Source organism: Tenrec ecaudatus (assembly GCF_050624435.1).
Source record: "Tenrec ecaudatus isolate mTenEca1 chromosome 5 unlocalized genomic scaffold, mTenEca1.hap1 SUPER_5_unloc_4, whole genome shotgun sequence".
Classification (NCBI taxonomy): Eukaryota; Metazoa; Chordata; class Mammalia; order Afrosoricida; family Tenrecidae; genus Tenrec; species Tenrec ecaudatus.
This window is the reverse complement of record NW_027457602.1, coordinates 412268-432379: the sequence shown is the minus strand read 5'-3', so window position 1 is coordinate 432379 and position 20112 is coordinate 412268. Positions and strand designations below refer to the sequence as shown.

At 46.4% G+C, this 20112-nt stretch overlaps 2 long non-coding RNA genes across 6 annotated transcripts in view; both read right to left on the bottom strand.

The window, feature by feature from the left end:
- LOC142435873 (uncharacterized) overlaps window positions 1–20112 on the bottom strand; it is a 375388-nt gene that overhangs the window by 140576 nt on the left and 214700 nt on the right. The window lies entirely within an intron of this gene.
- On the bottom strand, window positions 11308–19997 carry LOC142435874 (uncharacterized). The gene is made up of 3 exons (XR_012781629.1): window positions 19821–19997; window positions 12951–18660; window positions 11308–12828 (listed from the first exon to the last, which is right to left on the bottom strand). It is a non-coding gene; the product is annotated as an uncharacterized LOC142435874 (long non-coding RNA).

The following is a 20112-nucleotide window of genomic DNA, read 5'->3' as shown; positions in this document are numbered from 1 at the left end:
ATCAATTTCCATTTTCTTTAGGTATCGCCAGATTGCTTTCCACAGTGGCTGTACAAATGTACACGACCACCAGCAGTGGAGGAGGGTTCCTACTTCACCACAGCCCCTCCAACACTTGTTGCTCTCTGATTTACTGATCTGGGCTAGCCTCAGGGGTGTTAGGTGGTATCTCATGGTTGTTTTGATTTGCATTTCTCTTATGGCAAGGGACTTCGAGCACTTTCTCATATGTTTATTGGCCATATTGATCTCCTCTCTAGTGAAAGTTCTTCTCATTTCTTTTGCCCACTTCCTTAGGGGGTTAACTGTTTTCCTCTTTTTGCAGGTCATGATGGTGTTGTAGATTTTAGTAATGAGCCCTTTGTCTGATGTGTCATTACTAAAAATCTTCTCCCAGTCTGTGGGTTGCCTTGTCACCCTCTTGGCAAAGTCTTTCGAGGTGCACATGCATTTTATTCTTATTAGATCCCATTTGTCGATTTCCAATTCACCTGTGTGTGTCCCCTTCCCTGTTGCAGTGAGCCTATGTGCTCCCTGGGCCAGTACTCTGAGATTAGTCCCAATTCCCTCCTTAATGGTCCTGATGGTTTGGGGTTTGACTTCTAGATCTGTGATCCACCTTGAGTGTATTCTTGTGCATGGGGTGAGGTAGACGTCTTATTTCAACTTTCTACATGTGGATATCCATTGTTTCCAGCACCACTTATTAAAGAGGGCATCTGCTTCCCACTTGACATTTTTGGAACCCTTGTCGAAGATCAGTTGTCTATATGCTGATGATTTTACTCCTGGGCTTTCTATTCTTTTCCACTGGTCTGAGTGTCTATCATTATGCCAGTACCATGCTGTTTTGACCACTGTAGCTGTGTAGTAGGCATTGAAATCAGGTAGGGCGAGTCCTCCAATTGTGTCCTTCTTCTTGAGGAGTTCTCTGCTAATTCTGGGTTTCTTCCCTCTCCATATGAAGTTGGTGGTCAGTTTTTCCAATTCTTTGAAGAAGGTTGAGGGTAATTGGATTGGTATAGCAGGCCAATACATTTCTAAGGGTTATGGATTCTACTTCAGAATCGTTCTCAATCTCAATCCCAGGGCCCTCTTCACCATTGCTGGCTAGACCTGTTCACCTCTTGCCATATATGTGTGTGTGTGTGTGTGTGTGTATCACACACACACACACACACACACACACACACACACACATATGGGTTTATTGTAAGTCTGGGTCTGTAGGTTTCTCGGGTGGGAAATGTCTCGGTCCTTGGCTACACACTAGAAAGAAATTCACACCAAAGCCTGGTTGGTGATCCGAGTGGGTTTATATACAGGAGAGAAGAAGGTTCCGGCGTTACAGTAAACTGAACACGGGCACCCTCATGACACTGCACACCCAGCCCTGCTGAGCGGAAGGCAGAGAAGCAGCTGAAGGGAAGGTTCCAGCCTTTTAAGGGCTTTCAGCTGTGAGGCGTCAATTAAGCTCTCCTGGCTTGGCCTTGAATTGGTGCATGCCCTTTAGCCTGCATTGGCTTCCAACCTCCTGTAGGGGGCCCCCTAAGCATGGAGAGGAACAACCCCTTGTCTTGCTACCTAACAGGTCTACATTCCTGTATGGTTACATTGAGATGGAAGTAGCCCCTTTAGACAGCCTGTGAGGTTCACCAGGAGCCACAGGCCCCAGCGTTCCCTGTTACCACCTTAAACCTTAAACTACTGTTGGAGTTTATATTATTTGTGCGGGTCTGTGGACATGGAATGTTTCCATGCCAGACCCTGAAGTTGCACAAATAAGCATCCAGAACAGAACTCATACAGGCTCTAATAAGATGCTCAGATGCTTCTTGCTAGGATGAGAATTCATCGAAGTTTGTGAGCAGTTCAGATCTTGTAAGGGAGAACAGGTCAGTAGTGTATCCAGAGAAGAGAGCAAAGGTCAGGGGAAAGGGAGGAGGCCCACAGACATCTGTGCTCTGTGTTTGGCCACAAGACAAGAAACCAGGTCTCCCTGAAAAAGAAAGCAGAACAGCAAGTCCCTCGGAACTAGGACATCTTTAAACCTGACCTATACAACACTCGGCTCAGGGAGGCGCCTTGGAAAACCGTAAAAGCCCGAAAAGAGGGACAAGGAGGAAGCCCAAGTCTTTGGTTTTCCCTGCTGTGCTTTCAGTGTTGAAATGTCTGTGCACGGAGCCTTTGAAATTTCAGAATCAGAGAGTGGATTCATAAGCCAAGCTCCTGCTTTATTCTTCAATGCATTTTAGCCCAACTCCTCCTTGGTGACACATGCAACAGAAATTCTGGACTTAGGAGCCACTTGGTCCTTGGACACTAGGAGATTACAGTGGAATCTGAAATAGGGCTCTAACCACCAACTGGACTGGCCTAGGAAGCCCAAGTATTCAGTCTCCCAAACACCAACCTCCCGTTGCTCTTCATCTGCCTCCACCTTGTTCAGCTTTAGTTGTCCGTGGAAGCGTTTGGCACCCATCTGATGCTTCAGAACCCAGAAAGGTAAAACTGGGATTCAAATGAAACAAGATGTGCCCGGGGCTCCTCATGGCATTTGTCACCTTCAGTTCCCTCTTCGGACGCAGATGTGGCAAGGTTCACAAACAAGCTTTACCAGAAAGAACAGCCTGCTTCCAAGTGAGAAAAAGCCCTTTACACATGAGTTCCTGAGGTCAGCCCAGCCCTGTGCGCCCCCCACCCCTCCCAGAGTCCCCTGCTCTCCGGCGAAGCATTAAAGCAAGTGGAAGCAGAGATTTGCTCAGAATAAAAAATCATTTTTCACAATAGCATGCCACATTCTGGATGGCAATCACGGCTGCACAAACCGTATCCATCCCCAGTCATAATGTTGCCGCCTCAGTGACCACACACACACATTGTGTGGCGAGACTCAGAGTCTATTCCATTTGTGATCAATTGTTTCCTCCCTCTCCACACTTGGCACTTAGGAGACATGCTCTCTGGAGGCGATTAAGGCTTGTCTTGTGGCCAATAATCATCTCCTACGCCTTCCTTTCCAGTCACTAATTTGATGTCTTCACTCAAAGAAATGCCCATAAGTTGAGGTTTCAGAGGAGAGCTCCTTGAGCTCCCCAGACAACAAGGGGGCCGAGTGTCACCGTCATTATCCTGAGCTGGGAGGGAACACTAGTGTTCCGGAGGCTGGGAATCCGTCACTGCCTGCCCATCGCACAGACAGAGCAGGTGCTGGTTATAATTGCTTCTAGACGTCCTGCCATGCTCAGTTGAACGTCAAAGCCATAAACGCTGCCAGACTACAATAAAACTGGAGTACGCAGACATTTCTGCATCACTGCCGGGTGAAAATACACTGAGTGGAGTTGGATGAGATGGCAGCAAGCGCTTAAGGAGGGGGTGCTGTGGGAATACCAACAAGATGACTGCCAGTCTCCGTTTCCTCCTCTCCTCTGCTTTGTGTTTTCTTTCAGGACCAGAAGAAATGATGCATATGTAAGGATAAAAAATTTTCCATTTCCAGAGGAGTTTTCCACCCCCCAATCTACCCGCAGCCTCCTTTGAGCAAGCCAGTAAAAGCTTTTTTTAAATTTTTTTAAACCTGCCTTCTCACTATGGCAATTTCCGGAGCTGCTATGTGGCTGTGTTTAAAAGTCCCCCTTGGGATCCAGAGTGCAATCCATATCACAAAGGCATCCTCCCAGTCCCAAATAGCAATGCAACCTCAATTCAGAAGGTTGTTCTTGTTTCCATAGACCCAGAATGGAGTTTAAGCTGTTGATCTTGACTGTGGTTGTCGCGTCAGCCTCTCATGGGCACCTCATGGGCAGTGGAGCAAACTGTGCCTATCTGTGCTACCACCAGGACTGGGAGAGGAAGCCAACAGTGGTGGGCCATAGGTCAATGTGTGGATGGGGATGATCAGGTCTTTCTTCATTATTCTGTTTCAGTCTGGAAACACCACTGAAGCCTGCTCAGTGTCATAGCAACACACAAACCTTCACTGACAGTCTCGGGCACATTGGCTGCAAATCAAACCCGGGTCTTCCCGGTGAAAGTCGATGAGAGGTCTACCACTGAAGCACCGTGGCCCTCACCTCAAACCAGGGCAGTCATTTCCGGAGTTCAAACCAGACCACAATGCAGGATGACTGAGATTGCCACCAGAATCTGATACTGATGCAGAAAAAAACCTAACTACCATTTTATTGACTCCCAATAGGACAAAGATCTGCCCCTTTGGGGTTTTGAGACTTTAAATCCTTACAGCAGGGGTCGCAACCTGTGGGTCGCGACCCCTTTGGGGATCAAATAACCCTTTAACAGGGGTCATCCAATTCATAACGATAGCAAAATTACAGTTATAAAGTAGCAATGAAAATAATTTTATGGTTGCAGGTGACCACAACATGAACTGTATTAAAGGGTGGCGGCATTCAGAAGGTTGAGAACCATTGCCTTACAGAAATAGACAACCTCATATTTCTCCCACGGACGGGCTAGTCAGTTCAAACCCTTGACCTTGCGATTAGCAGGTTAATGCATAGTCCACTACACCACCAGGGCTCCTAATGATATAATAAGAGATACTATTGTTAGATCTCTCGTGGGAGAAATATACCTCAGTCCTTGGCTTCGCGAGAGAAAGAATTCACTCCGCAGTCTGGATTGTGATCCAAGTGAGTTTTTTGAGAGAAGAAGTTTCAGGTTTACACAGGCACCTCAGGGCCCCTCACCCCTGCACAGCTTGCCTAGAAGCTGCTGGAGAGAAAGTCACTACGTGGGCTCCAGGATCCTGCCTTTTCTTTCTTTTCTTTTTTTTTGAAATCGTTTTATTAGGGGCTCATACAATTCTTATCACAATCCATACATACATCAATTGTGTAAAGCACATTGTACACTCACTGCCCTCATTATTCTCAAAACATTTGCCTCCACATAAGCCCTTGGCATCAATCAAGTCCTCATTTTTACCCCTTCCTCCCCGCTCCCCCATCCCTCAAGAAACCTTGATAATTTGTGAGTGGTGATATTGGGAGGGTAGCGGGAGGGTGGATTGGAAAGAGGGAACCGATTACAAGTATCTACATGTGACCTCCTCCCTGGGGGACGGACAACAGAAAAGTGGGTGAAGGGAGACATCGGAGAGGTCAAGATCCTGCCTTTTCAATTCCTCCATAGGGAGGCATGGTTGATGGTCCTGGTCAACCCCATTGGCTGGATTGAATTCACCTGGCCCAGATGGGCCAATCCAGATGTAACACCCACCTAGGTGTACCACCCCTTCCTGGCCGGAAGTTTGAACCTGAGCATATGTAATGGATGACCCAGTCCCTATGCTAAGCTACCTAACAGTATTTGCAAGATGCCGAGCAATGTTCTAAGCTTTTTGTATATAATAATTCAATTATTTCACTTAACAAGCCTATGTGTGGACTCTATTCTTGCCTCATTTTACAGATGAAAAATCAGTGGCACAGGATGATAAAGTCATGAGCCTATGACCACACAGTGAGGAAGTGGAAAGGAGAGATTTGAACCCAGGCTGCAGAGCCCATGCCTTGGGTGCCTACAGCGCCACATAGGACACAGGAAAGCATGGAGCAGACTCGGCATAAGACCTTAGGGAGTTGGGAGGACTGTGCATGCATGTATGTGCTAGGACTGCATGAGAGTAGCTGCTACTCAGATCCAGAAGAGAATACAAGGCTATTGCAAAAATTATTTTTGCCAAAAGAGGGTGGAATTCTGCATCTTGTGCGAAATCCCCCAACCTGCACATGGCACAGCTACTTCAGAAGGTTCCCAACAATGTGTGCTGTGCGGCAAACCAAACTGAGCTCAGGGGGAGCTGGTCTGTGGGTTTTGTTAGCCAGAAGGTGAGCAGTTTGAACTCACCAGCCACCACTCCAAGGGAGAAAGAGGAGGCTTTCTGCTCCCATGGACTTACAGTCTTTGAAGTGGCAGAGAGCATTTCCAAGCGGCCTATGATTAGGATCTAGGAGGGTTAGGGTGGATGGAGTTGGTTGAGACCTGGCTTCAGGGCATTTCCCAGAAGGGCTTCCTGCAGTGACTCTGCCTTCAGGAATGTCTGGTGACCCTGAGGGCAGCAAAGTCCTAAGCACACTCAGGCAGTGGTTCTCAACCTTCCTAATATAGGTCCTCTTGTTGTGGTGACCCCCTGACCATTAAATGATTTTCTTGCTACTTCATCACTGTAATTTTGCTACAGTTATGAATTGGACGAGCCCTGTGAAAGGGTCATATGACTCCCAAAGGGGTCGCAACCCACAGGGTGAGAACCACTGCACTAAGGGTTCCCCTTCCGGGCAGCTCTACCAGTGTCTGATGTGCATAGTTCTGTGAGGTGAGAGAAATGAACTTAGTGTCTGCTTCTGGTGACAGTTGATGTGGGTGGGCTTTCTCCCTATGTCAAATCCCTCTCAAGCCATTTGTCACCACAACATAAAGCAAGAAGAGGAGGCAGCATAGCAGGACGGCAAGCAGAACAAAGATTGAATAAACACAATTCACTTCAATCATGAATCGGGTGCCCTTGAGATGTGAGGAAGACCCCAGTCTAGTGACATTAGATCAGGTTTAGGGATTGAGTGATGGGACCCTCTTGGCTCCCCTCAGACCCTATCTTGCTTTCCCACTGACCCTGCCCCTTACATCGTGATTGGTCCTTATTCCAGCATGATGGTTGGTTTCATAATCACGACATGTGGGAATGTGTTAGTCGATAGGTTATACAGGCACAGTCTCTGGAATGGGTAAGTGAGGAGGCGCGACTGGTGACATGACTGGTGGAATGGATCATGTGAAGTGATTTGAGATCGTTGTTCAGACCTAATAGGTCATCCAGGCCTCTAGTTGATCCTGGCAGTACTCTAGTTTAAGGAAACAGAATGTTAGGCATTTAAGTCATATTTGAGCTTAAATTTTGAGCAATAGGCTGTGGCTCACAGTGAGAGTCTATGTGGAGACCCTAAATCCATTTTGAGGGGCCACACATTCAGCCACCATTGAGTTCCTTCCTACTGCTGACTGGCAGTAGAAAGCTTGTCCATCAGGCAGTGTGCTTGCGTCCACTCCCCGGGCCAGACTCAGCGATATACGGTCGTGTGCACATCCCAATGAAGGTCCCGCTCATGCTCTCACAGGCCCTCCCGCAACTCCATGAATTGATCTGTCTTCAGGGACAGTTTTGTGACAAAGGTGTTTGTTTTCCATGTCTCATTTAAGCTTTCAGGAGCTCAGGTGGTGATGCTGGATAGTGTTGGACTATTAACAGCAAGGTCGCTGGTTCAAAGCCACTAGTCATTCCACAGGAGAAAGATGAGGTTATTGCTTCCTGTAAAGGTAGCAACTTCAGGATCTCTACACAGAGTCACTATGAGTCAGAGTCAGCAGGACAGAATGGGTGTCATTTTATTTAAGTAACTGTGGCTGTGGGTCCTTCCGACACCATTGGGGCCTCATGCGGATGCTCTCCTTCATCCAGAACAGCGGTTTGTGCCTTTTTCTTGTGTAAAACATAGCAAAGGAGTTCCTAATAAAATATAGTTGAATTGGGAGTCTTTTTTCCCTCAAACAAAGTAAATCCATAAATAGAAATGAGACTATGGTGCTAATAACCAGTTGGAGAGTTGAGAGAGCTGAACTCTCAATCCTGGTAGAAACCCATTGTGACTTTAAAAACTTGCTCAAGGTCATCCATAGCCTATGAGGTTGAGTTGAGCAGACACAAAACAGATGTGTTGGGGAGTAATTGTGTACATTAAGTAAACAATTTATCTTTCTAAAGATTCTGTCTAAAACTTACTTTAAATAGTAAGTTTTCCCCTGGGCTAGGGAAAGGTCAGGGAGCTTAACCCCCTAGTATCCACCCCCTCTCAGCATTCATCATGTTAGGCCAGAGGAGCCAAATCACACCCACTACCCAGGGAGCACTGCTTCCAAAAGCCCATTGCCTGTGCCGGGGCAGAGGGCAGGTACCCGGACCAGAAATGCTGACGGAGTGGAACCAGCGGGCTCAGCCCCCAGCTTCCTGAGAGAGCAGCTGTGATGGTTCACTTTTGGAAAAATGTCAATGCATGACTTGGGCAGCACGAAAAGCAGATGTGCAGAGGTTGTTCGCTGTATTCCAGAAGTTCCCACACTCTCCGGAGGCTCCTTGGCTCAATGGCAGGAAGCCGTTGGTGGCTTCCACCTTCAATCCCAAAAGGCCACTGCCGTCCAGTGGATTCCAACCACAGTGACCCTATATGGAGTTTTCAAGACTGTAAATCTTCATGGGAGCCAGCAGTCTCATTGTCCTCCTTGGGACAGGGAGCTAGCAGCCCGTTTCACCTCCAGCACCCCTTCCTCTCTAATTCTGGATCCAGTCCCTCCAAATATCCTGCCCTGCCCTTGTCTAGGCTTCTTAAATGCGTTCCATGCTGCTTATGTTAGTCTGGGTGCCTTAGCGAAACAAATCCACAGAAACGCGTATGTATAAGAGAGAGTTTTATGTAAAGGGTGAGTGCACATCAAGAAAACATGCCCACATTTGCTTATGCACCCGCTTTGTCTTCAGCGATCATGTTGGGGTAGGCTGGTGTGCTTTTTCCATGTGGGCTTTGTTGTTTCTTAGCTAGATGGCCCCTTGTTTATCTTCCAGTCTTTAAGACCCTGGACACTATATCTTTTGATAGCCGGGCCCCAGGGTGCTTAACCAATACACCACAAGGGTTCATTAGCATGTGACTTATCTCCTGCCATTCACACTAGATGCTCAAAATAGCAGGAAACCAGGTTTCTCCTTTGTGGACACACCAGGTACTGACAGAACCAAGAACAGAGACATGCTTAGTTATATATCTTGACTATCATTAGCATATTATATGCCAGGCAATCTGTAAGCCTTCGCTCCCCTGACCTCTCACAGCCTCGGTAAATTGAAGCTAATAAAAGTAGTGCTCTCACAAGCTTGGTAGGAGATTAAACAACTCACATAAGGGTACACAGCCTATCAACGAGGAGGCGAGATGAGGCAGTGTGTGGCTGCTGAACCCACACCCTTCACAACACCTCCATTAAAATGACTGAGGGCTATGAGGAACCAGACAGAAGCAGGTTCACAGCCCAGATTGAGTCAATTTAACTGCCTATTGTGCCTGACCCTTCTATCTCTGATCTTAGAAATGGGGTTAACAACAACAAAACACTGTAGAAGAAATGTCCAGCAGATGACAGGCACGCGATTAAACAACAAAAAATAAATCACTTAAGTTGAAATTCGAGCTCCTGGAAACCCCTCACATGCGTGCAGAGAAGGATTGGGCCCCATGTGGTGTTTCCAGTGCCCCCGTCCTTCCCCCCTAAAATGAGCAGTTGATAAGGTAATGCCTGGATTGTCCCAAGCCCCAGACTGTGGAGAACTAAAGGAAAACCCAGCATTATGAATCTTTGAGCACAGCCCTGCTGGGAAACCGCCCTGCAGTCACTTGTTGAAGACTGGAGGAGGGACAAGAGTAGGGAGAAGAACGAGGACTGAATGTGACACATAAGCAGGGGTGGCCTACATTCCATAAAGGAAAAAACTCAAGGTCTGCTTTTCTGGTGCCGGAAAGTTAAAACCCATCTGGTGCAGTTGAAAAGGTGTGTGTGTGTAGTGGGGGGGGGGTGTTAGGGAGGAGGGGCGATGAGTCCAAAGGATGAACTCCATCTGCAATTGTGTCCTCAACTGCTTTCCCCTGCTAGCCACACGATATTTGTGGCTGGCCTGCCCTGCTTTTGTTATCAAGCCCAGAGAGGGCAAGAGACTAGCTCGAAGTCACACTGCAAGTTGGCAGCAGAATCAGGCCGAGAACTCTGGATGCTTAGAAAGCTTCACACAGACCTGAGAAAGTACCAAGGGAAGACCTGTTCGCTAACTGGGCAGCACTCACTGCATGCCAGCGCTGTTCCAGTGCCCCAGCCAGGGCATTGCTCCCTGTGTCCGTGTGTCTTCAGTGATGCACACAGGTGACGGATTGGCTTTTAATAGCATGCTTGGAAGGTTGAGGCCACCCAGCGGCACGTAGAAAGAAGGGCCTGCAAATCTACTTCAGACCAAGCAGCCTTTCAAGACCCTGGGGAGCACAGTTCTTCTTGGACACACAAGGAGGCCAGGAGTTGAAGTTGATTCCATGATGTAGTTGATTCCATGGTTCTAGCTATACCTAGAGTCACATCCACATTCATGTTTATATCTCTTCACTCCATGGGGTGTTCATGGCTCCAACTCTTCTGAAGCAGACCACCAGGATTTTGTTTAAGAGGCCTCTGGATAGGTTTGAACTGCCAACCTTTTAGTTTGTAGCTGAGTGCTAAACAACTTGTGCCATTCAGGGTGCTAAGCTCAGAAACTCAGTCGGTGCTTCATGATCTCAGTTGGAATTATAGAGAGGGTCAGTGATGACCCATTGACTGCTGGGTAATTGTTGATGTAGTCTCCCTGTGCAGACATGTAAAGTACCTGAAAACTTAAAATCCAACTCATTGAGTGCATCATCCTGCCGTGCGCCAGCCCAGCAGCATGCTCTGCTGGGGACATTTGGCCATGCCTGGAGACATTCTGAAGAAGGGAGTCCCACTGCCATCTAGTGGGCTAAGACCAGGGATGCTCGCTTAGCATCCTGGTGCAGGGAACAACACAGCCCCACAAGAAGGATGTTGGCCAAAATGTCAGCAGAGCTGCCACTGGGAAAATGGTCTAGTCCAAGCGCTGACCTTCGTAGAGGAAGAAAGCCAATCCAGAGCAGCTAAGTGACCTGCTGTGGGTTGCACAGCCTGATTCCAAGCCCAGTACTATACCCAAAGCTGTTACCACGCCCAAAATTAAACAGCAATAGCTGCCCAAAGGCCTCTTAGTTTGAGGACCAAGTAAGACAGTAAATGAGAAAGCCCTTTGACAAATGTGGCATGCTGCACAAACATGAGATGTTATTACCCAGGATCTTTTGATATATGTAAATAGATCTTGTACCAGGTCAGTTAATTTTCCAACTGCTCTATCTGAGCTTTCAGATGGCAGCACCTCTGTCCAACCCAGGAAAGGACTCCTGTGCATGCTGAGCAGCCCTGGAAAGCCTCATGCCTGGCTTCTCCCACCCCTCAGCTAATCTCCAAATGATTAATAAGGGCTCTCACTATGTTGTGGCTCCCAGCTGACAGATACTAGGCTATCAATGCATTCGTATCACCTCCTTCATGCCAGAGGGACTCAGTTATTCGAGGGGTTCCAAGGAGGACCCAGCCTGAAAGAGAAACGGGCGAGAGAGAGGAGCGAGACCAAGCAGATTCTTGTCAAGGTCTGAGTTTATTGCTACACAAGCCTCTCTATAAAGGGTGAGGCAAACAAGGGAGTTCAAAGGGGAGATAAAAAAAAGGAAGGGCGGGGGTGTAGAGCACACAGGGCAGGCGGCCGCAAGTCTGCAGTTGGAATGTCCGGTGCTGGAGCAGACAAGGGTGGGCCATCTGGTGTGTGTCAGGGTAGAGATAAGGTTGAGGTGACGTGGCTTTAGCCCTGCTGGGCAGGCAATATGGCCTTGGTTTTGTCAGGCTGATTATGTCCGGTTCCCAACATGAGAGAAGCCAGGAATATCTCCTCTCACAACTGTGCAGCAAACGAGATCAGATCTCCCAATCTGATTTTCAGCCCTCCTGTCTTTCCAAGTGAAGTGGATGGTCCATTTCACGTTGTCTCAAGTCTTTGCACATTGCATGCCAACATTGCGACACAGGGCGCGGCTGTGGGTCTTAGTAGACAAAGCCCCCACCCAGAACCCTGCCCCCAGAGCTCCTTAGTCACCCTTCACAACGCAGGTCCAGGCCGGGCTCCACACTGCAAGGCGATCAACCCTGACCCTCCAGTGTGGCCGTCCTCACACGCTCCCACATCCACCTAGAAGGACTGGAGATGAGAGATTCCGGAAGCTCCCTGCCTCATCTGCCTCCCTCCCCAGAGTGACAGAGCAACTGTAACTGATTAGGCAGGATGCAGCCTCATTCCCAGTCCCCACCCTCTCTGGGAAAGCAGGGCTGTCTGGCACCTCATCCAAGGCCTTTCCCCTGTGATCTCATTACTGAGTAGCTGCTCCTCTACCACCCACCTCCGTCACCTCATCTAAATACAGGGGAGATGAGTATGTCTTCTTTGCTGCTCCTTCCCTGAGTCCACCCCAGGAGCTCCCTGAACAGATCATCAATCACTTCTCATTACACCTGCAGCAGCCGTCAGATACTGCTGAACAGAGACAGGCGCCTCCCCTGCTGCTGCCACGCTCCAGTGCACATGTGCACACACACGTGCACACACATTGTACAGGCCCACTCACATGGACACACAAGCATGCACACCCATGTGCACAAACTTTGTTCAGAGGTGGGAATTCTGCCCATTTTAGCCTCTAATATTGCAATCAGAGAGTGATAGAACAATGAAAGATGAAGGTGGATGAAGGAAGATCTATTTATTCCCTTACTTGTTACATAACCATTCAGGGCTCTTTTTTTATCCGTACAAACACACCACCACCACCATCAACAATCATCAAGTAGCTGTCATGTATGCAGTGCTGCCCTATTCAAGGCGGTGCTGAGTATGTGAGGAGGATTCTCTCTAAAGCACAGCTCTGAGGAAGTCTGTCTCCTTCGCACTTTTACACACGCTGGGAGAGGAGCCTGCAGGAGGCTCCGTGCGTTGGGTGAAGCCACACGATGAGTGAGGAGACCGAGTGTGAAGCCAGGGGAATGAGAGCGCAGAGTTCACCACTTCACCACCATGCTGGTGTGCACAATCGATGAAAGGGTGGCTGCCAGCTGCAGGACAGAAAAAAAGTAAAGCATGTAACTTGTGGTTTTAGCTCTGGCTTACTTCCAAAAGGAATTGTTTTTGTTGTTCTAAAAAGCTTTATACCAAAAAAAAAAAGAAAGCTTTTTACCTCTATAAAAACAAAAGGCTACTGCTGTCAAGCACCTTCAGACTCAAGCCAGAGGAGAGCTCTCCCAGTGGGCTTCCAAGCTGTAAATCTTCACAGAAACACAGTACCTCCTGTGGAGTAGCTGGTTGGTTCAAGCCAGCAACCTGGCAGTTAACAAGTATGTCCCTTGTACCTGTAATACCTGTATAAAGTGTATTAAATATGAACTACTCCTGGTGTGTAATTTTAAATTGAATTATTGTGCCTGGAACTTTTTTTTTAATAGCTAAGAATGGTGAAATCAGACTCCTTTAGATGTTATGAGAAGAATAGACACTACACAGGGCTTGGACCCAACCCAGCTTAATTCAAAGGAAGGCAGATTTATTTTCTTCTGCTTCCCAGAAGGTTCCTCAGCAGAACGTTTAGCTATGGAAATTGTTTAGCTATGGAAAAGAGCAATCTCCTCTTGGGAAGATTCTGGTAGAAAGGGGCTTTGGTTACATATCCAGCTCAACCCAGCCCCAGAGCCCTCGTCATGTTTTATTTTGTTTTGCCCTTGACACTGATTGTCTTGGGAACTGTGGCCCCCGAGCAATGGCCAGGAAGTCAGGTCTTCTTGATGTAAATCCTCTAATATCCCCTACAATGATTTTCAGTGCCAATGGTAAGGCCCGCCTAGTGGCTGCCACATGCCCCTGAGCAGACACGTCAGAGCAGATGAGAGCATGAGACAGCATTTAAGAGAATGGTAGGCTGGCCTTGACTTAGCTGTTTGGCCTCTCCTCAGAAGTCATTTGTGACACTGACTGTCATGGGTTTCATTAAGAACAAGTCTATCTCTACCAAAGAAAACTGCAAGGTAAGAGGACTTTCAGCTCCAGCTACATATGTCTCCAAACTTACTTACATATTGTCCTGTTTTCAGAAGAAAAAAAATTTACTCAGTGCCTCCCGGGCAAATAAAAACTTTGGTACTACAACCTACAATCCCAGATAAAGTGTAGGTATCTGCTTTGGCAGCTCCCCTGGATCGAGCTGCTCCAGTAGCTCTCCACAAAAACCCTGTGAAGAGATGATCAGGCAGGATAGCCTAGTCTGTTCTGCAGAAAGAAGCTACCCCTGGAACCTCAGTGGCTTAAAATCTAGAAGTTTATTCTTGTTCATGCAAATTCTGACACTGGAAGGGCAATTCTACAGGGTGTTTGTCCTGCACACCGTCCGTCAGTGATTCGGGCTGCTTCACAAATATGGTGCCACCAGATCAAAAGGTGGATTCCAGGTCATCACAGAAGAGGAAGAGAGAAGTGGGGGTTGTGGATCAGTCTTTACATGCTTTGACACTTTAGTTGACATAGATCGCTGGATAGGGCTGCTTATATAAAGGTTATCAGTTCAAACCACCTAGCTGTACCACAAAAGGAAGGAGTCATCTGTTTTCATAAAGGGTACAGCCTAGCCAACCTCATGCAACAATTGTACTCTGTACCACAAGGGGTGAGCATGAGTCAGAACTGACTTGAAGGCAACAGGATTTGGGTTTTTTTTTTTTGTTTGTTTGTTTGTTTGTTTGGTTGGTTGATTGGTTTGGTTTGGTGAGTGGGAGGTGGTTCTACCTACAGCATATTAATCTGAAGTAGTCACTTTAGGTTTTTTTGTTTGTTTTTTGAGAGATGTGGAAAAGCTCATTGGCTTTAATGGGGAGTTAACTCTGCCGCAGACGGCCTCCTCAAAATTTCCCTCCCGCTTCAGAAACTAGCAGAGATTTTCAATGAAGGAGCCTGCTGGCACCCGCTGGACATCTCCTTGCAAGGTCAGTCCTTTGGAGCCATTGGGAGGGAGAAAAAAGAGACTTTTATTCCTGTAAAGAATTCCAGCCCCAGAAATCCTGAGGGGGAAATTCTGCCCTGTCCTCTCGGGTCACTATGAGTCCGAATTGAATTTATGGCTATGAGTTGAGTTGTAATTCCATTCACTTACTGCTATTGACAGGTTGCTAGATTAGGGCTTGTCTTCCCAAATGCCAGCACTAAACGAAATTGAGCTGTCCAGGCCACAACAAAGGGGTTGGAAATACATCAGGCACACTCATTAGACACCTATGGCAAAATTCAGAACTGAGCATGCTCTGACCCAAGTCATGTAGACCCAGGTGGAAGGTCCACCTGGTCATACAGAATAGGACTTCACAAAAGTGCACCGAAATCAACCAATACGATCGACCAATGTCCTCCAGTGGTGTTGGGAGGTGATAGAAGTAGGCCTGGGCTCCTTGTCACCCTCCCTTGTTCACGTGCTCTGCAAGTGGAGGGTGAGGCCCTTGGGGGTTCCTGCCGTGGCTCCTCAGCTGGTTCTGCACTCCTGCTCAGGTATTCCTCCCATGAAACCGCCATATTCAGCTGCAAACTTTCCCCACCCCTGCCATGCAGCCCGGCGTGCTTTCCGGAGATACTGGGGACTTTTGGGGACTGCGATACCTGAAACTTTCTTCCATAACATTCACTTGGATTTACAAAACTGCTTCTGCCATATGAATTCTTTCAGCGTTGCTAAGCAAGAACTGAGGTCAACCACCCCAGAAACCTAACACTATCAAGTCAATTCTGACTTATATCAATCTAGGGGGTCCTCAAACTATGGCCTGCGGGCCGCATGGCCCTCAGAGGACATTTATTCAGCACGCCGGGTGTTTTTGCCCCGTTTTTTTAAACTTCAAATTAGGTATGTGCAGTGCGCATAGGCATTTGTGCATAGTTTTATTTTTAAACTATCATCCGGCCCTCCAGCGGGTTTGAGGGACAATGAACTGGCCTGCTGTTTAAAAAGTTTGAGGACCCCTGAAAGGACAACGTAGAACTATGCCTGTGGGTTCCCGAAGTTCTAAATCTTTACAGGAGCTGAGAACCGCATCTTTCTCTGTGAGCCACTAGCGGATTCCAACTGGCCGGCCTCATGGTCACACACATTCCACCAGGCTCCTTGAGCCTTAACTTGATAATTTAATGAAATGATACTTCTCCAAGTCACACTGTATCATGGTCTATAATCTTGCTATTCTAATATCAAATTTAAAATAAGGAATATAGTTAAGCTCCAAATCCATAAGCAATAAGATCATTGAATCTCTTTGGACACTATTACTTAAAAAAAGAAAAAACTCTGTTCAATTATTTTCAGCACAGAAAAGCTTCCAGCGTTTACAGCTTAGTATTTAATTGCTTTTTCTCTTCTTCTTTTGCATTGGTGAATCATTTTGAGCTTATAATAATGTCAAAATAATAGTTTCCAGAGCCTCCAGGCATTCACTGTGTAATGATCATTTAAAAGATTTCTTGGTTAGAGGGTCCTCAAAAGAATAAAAAGCGTGTCCGCATCCCTGGTCATTTCTATATTCAAAAGAAGAAATTGCTCATCAAATGCTACAAGCCAATTTCTTTCTTCAGCCAAACTGCCCATTTTAGCATCACTGAATTAAGCAAATGGTTCTACATTTCAAAGTCAACAATGATACTCTTTTCCCTTTAACACGAGCATCTTAAACAGCTCAAAAAGTAGTCGAGCTCTTTATTATGGCTTTTCCTGAGAAAGCTGTTTCGTTGTTTATTTTATTTATTCATCTAGACTTTCATGTTAAGATTTGTGTATTTTAAGTTCTGCTAGTCAGGACATTTTAAACGGAGCCAGATTTTTTTTTATACTTTGTCTTTTAAAATATAATGAGACTGAGCAGTACATCCCTTAATAAAATATAAAGTCTTCCTATTTCTGTTTGTTTGTAATTTCCCTAAGGATAACTCTTAAAGTAGTAAAACCAAAACCCCCCATAATGAATTACATTTGGTCTACTGGGGGTTGTGGCCAACCTTTAGATAGAAAAATCCAGAGACTCCCTTCTGCATCTCCTTTCCCAACCAAACCCCGGTGGCTGGAGGCCGGAAGGAAGAAAGAGGCTGGGCTGCTGGGGCAGGGTGGGGAAGGGGTAACCTTGCAGATTATTTCAAATTCTACTCTGAAGGCAGAAAGTTATCCCAATGAGATAGCTAGAGATTCACTTCCTTAGAAAAAGATTGAAATTAATGTGTCCCTTAGAAAAGCCAAAGGAAAAAAGTCGTTATTAATTTAGGCAATTGAAGAACTTTGAAAGCCATGTCTAGTACATAAAAACACCTGTCCCTAGAGCCCATCGGCCTAGGAAACTGAATTTTTTTACCATGTAAAATAAAGGAAGGTCATTTCTTAGACTTGCTCAACAGAAGATTGTCATTTTAAACCGGTTACTGTAATGAGAAGCTGGGTTTTCGTAAAAAGGACTGAATGCTTGAGTCAGTGTGAAATGAAATTAGAGATGCATGTTCTGCGCATGGCAGCATTTCCGGAGGAGTCTGTGTTCCCGTGACTGCTCTCAATCTGTCTCGTGCCTTCTGGGAAACTCACAGCGTGGTGCCCACATCTAGTCTCTCGGACTTTCTTGCCAGCTTTGGAAAGGTGTTGAGTCTGTTGGATCTGCTGCACAGAGACAGCATGCAAGTGGACCCTTCCCACATTCCTCAGAGAGCAGCCCCCCAGTGTAAAGCTGTGGGTGAGGTTTGATGACCTTTGCCCCTTCATCATCCCGCATTCTTTGACGGACCCAAGCGCTCCCCCGAGGCATTACCGGAGAAGCAGCTACCCCATAGTTTCCAGATGGTGGGTATCAGCCTGTGTGCTCATTGGGATTGCCAGAGAGCTGTCCAAAAGACATCTTTGTCCCATCTCCACTGAGTCCGATTTTATTGGTCTGGAATGCAGCCTAGGTGCTTGGATTTTTTTCTCTCTCATAAGTTTTTATTGTGAATTGGGTGAAGGTTTACCAAGATCATCAGTTTTTTATTCAACAATTCATACACATTGTGTTTTATGCCACTTATTGCAATCTCCACAATATAATATGACTTATTCCACTCCCTACTTATGTCTTCTGTTTCCCTTCCTCCTCTCTTCCTACCCTTCTGAACTTGGGCCTTGGATTAATACTGCCCTTTTGAGATCAAATGGTTTGCTGTTTTCAGGTTTGTGTGCCTCACTTGTGTAATTGCTCCCATTATAGACCAATCTATTATTTGGCTGAATATTGAACCACAGGTAGGAGTTCATTTTCAAACTTAGTGAATAAGGACCATCATTTCAGAGGTTCTGTTAGTCCCTATCCAGCCAATAAGCCTGGTCTCTTTTATGACTGTGAATTTTGCTTCACTATCTAGGACCTTTTGATGTGATCCCTTTCAAAGAAGTTGGAATTGATAGTTGGAGATCATCTAGTTATTCTGTGCTCAGAGTCATGAAGTCTAATGTTCATGTGGTCCACTCACCACTCTTTCCTCCAGAGTGAGGGTGACAATACTTGCCACCTAGATGGCCACTTGTGAGCTTCTGAGATCCAGCTGCTACTCACCAGCGTGGATGTCGACCATAGTCTTTACAGTCTAGGTAATGACAATTGTCCTTGGTGTCCTTCACAACTATAATCCCCAGCCCCCAAGCCCAATAAAGCACTCCCTCCAGTTGTTCGGTTATGCCTAAGGAGTTTTGATAACTTCATCTTCTGTGTGCTCCGGAATATTCAATTCCCTGGATGATCAGAATGGTCAGTCAGGGCTCAGAATCTTGGTGTTAAGGCTCCTGGTGAGATCCTGGCACATCAGACACAGAGGTTGTGAGGCTAGAGGATGGGCAGAAGGGGATCATACTGAGTCTAACAAGGAAAGAAAAGGAAATGAAGGATATAAGCAATTAAAAGCAAGCGCATAAATAGATACAAATACACAGATGGCCCTTGCAACATTATTCCCAATCTCGCAAACGTGTCAACGGTCTAAATACCCATCAATAGGTGAATGGATAAGTCAAACATGTTGCCTATGGTATATACAATGGACTACTACTCAGCCATAAAGAGAAATGAACTCTTGACACAGGCTACAAGAGGAATGAACCTCATAAGCATTATGCTGAGTGAAATAAATCAGCTTCAAAAAGGACACATTTTGCTTAATTCCACTTACAAGAAATATCTAGGCTAGGAAAATGAATAGAGACAAACATATCCCAATTGTTTCCAGGGATAGGTAGGAAGGTAAGTATGGTTGTTACATAATGCCATGTCAATTGGACAAATAAGTGAGGTGGAGTCTTTCTTATACCTATATGAGTGTCCTTGGATTTATTTCTCTAGTCAACCCAGCCTAACCCAGTAGGGCCTGGAGGGGAAGTGCCATCCCTGAGACGATACTGAGCTTCCATAAGGGTGATGACATAATTTTGGAATGGGTAAGGATGATAATATGAACAACATGCAGAATGCCACTTAGTTATAATCTTGTAGAGCGTGGAAGTGACGAATGTTTTGATGCATGTATATTTAGTACGATTTTTAAAGAGTGTACGCAAAAGAGCAATATGGCAAGTCTGTGTTGCCATTTGCTGTTGCTCAGCTAAAAGCGATTCGGGCCTGTGTAGTCCAAAGGGAACCACAGAGGCTCAGGAGGAAAGCTGGTACCATCTCCAACTAAGACTTGTCTGACCAAATGCAGAGTCTCCCTGCAAGTAACTGACAGGTCAGAGGCAGCTCATCTCTGCTGCAGAAGCAATGATTTGTCTCAATTCCCAGACCACTGTCACAACCATGTCTTGTTGCCCTCGGTGCCCCCCTTCCCCACCACAATAAGTCACTAGAAAGCCATGCTTCATTTAAAAACAAACAAATAAACCCCTTCTGCCTCCATCCTGGCACTGTTTCAGCTTATTTAGCATCATAACATATGTCATCTGTTTCCCTAAACAATCTAACATGGACATGGCACGATGGGACTGATGAGTTAGGCAAATGAGAACCAGCCTGCCCTCTGAACACACACGATGGCATTTGACTTGCTGTCAGTAGATGCTGTCGCGTTTCTTCTCCTCTTTCCTGGAAAATAAATACAGAAAAGAAAGAGGACATGAAAAGGGCTGCAAGATGTTTAGCTCTGGTCTTTCTAGAAAGTGTAGAAAAAAAGTATGTGACCCCTGCCTGCCTTTAGATGCCCCACTCCTCTGGCTAACAAGGATTGCGCACTGACCATGGACAAGACATCTGGATCTGGGGGGAGGATATAACAATTGCCCCCACCAGCAAAGAGTTTCCAGATTTACGGGACTGCACAGG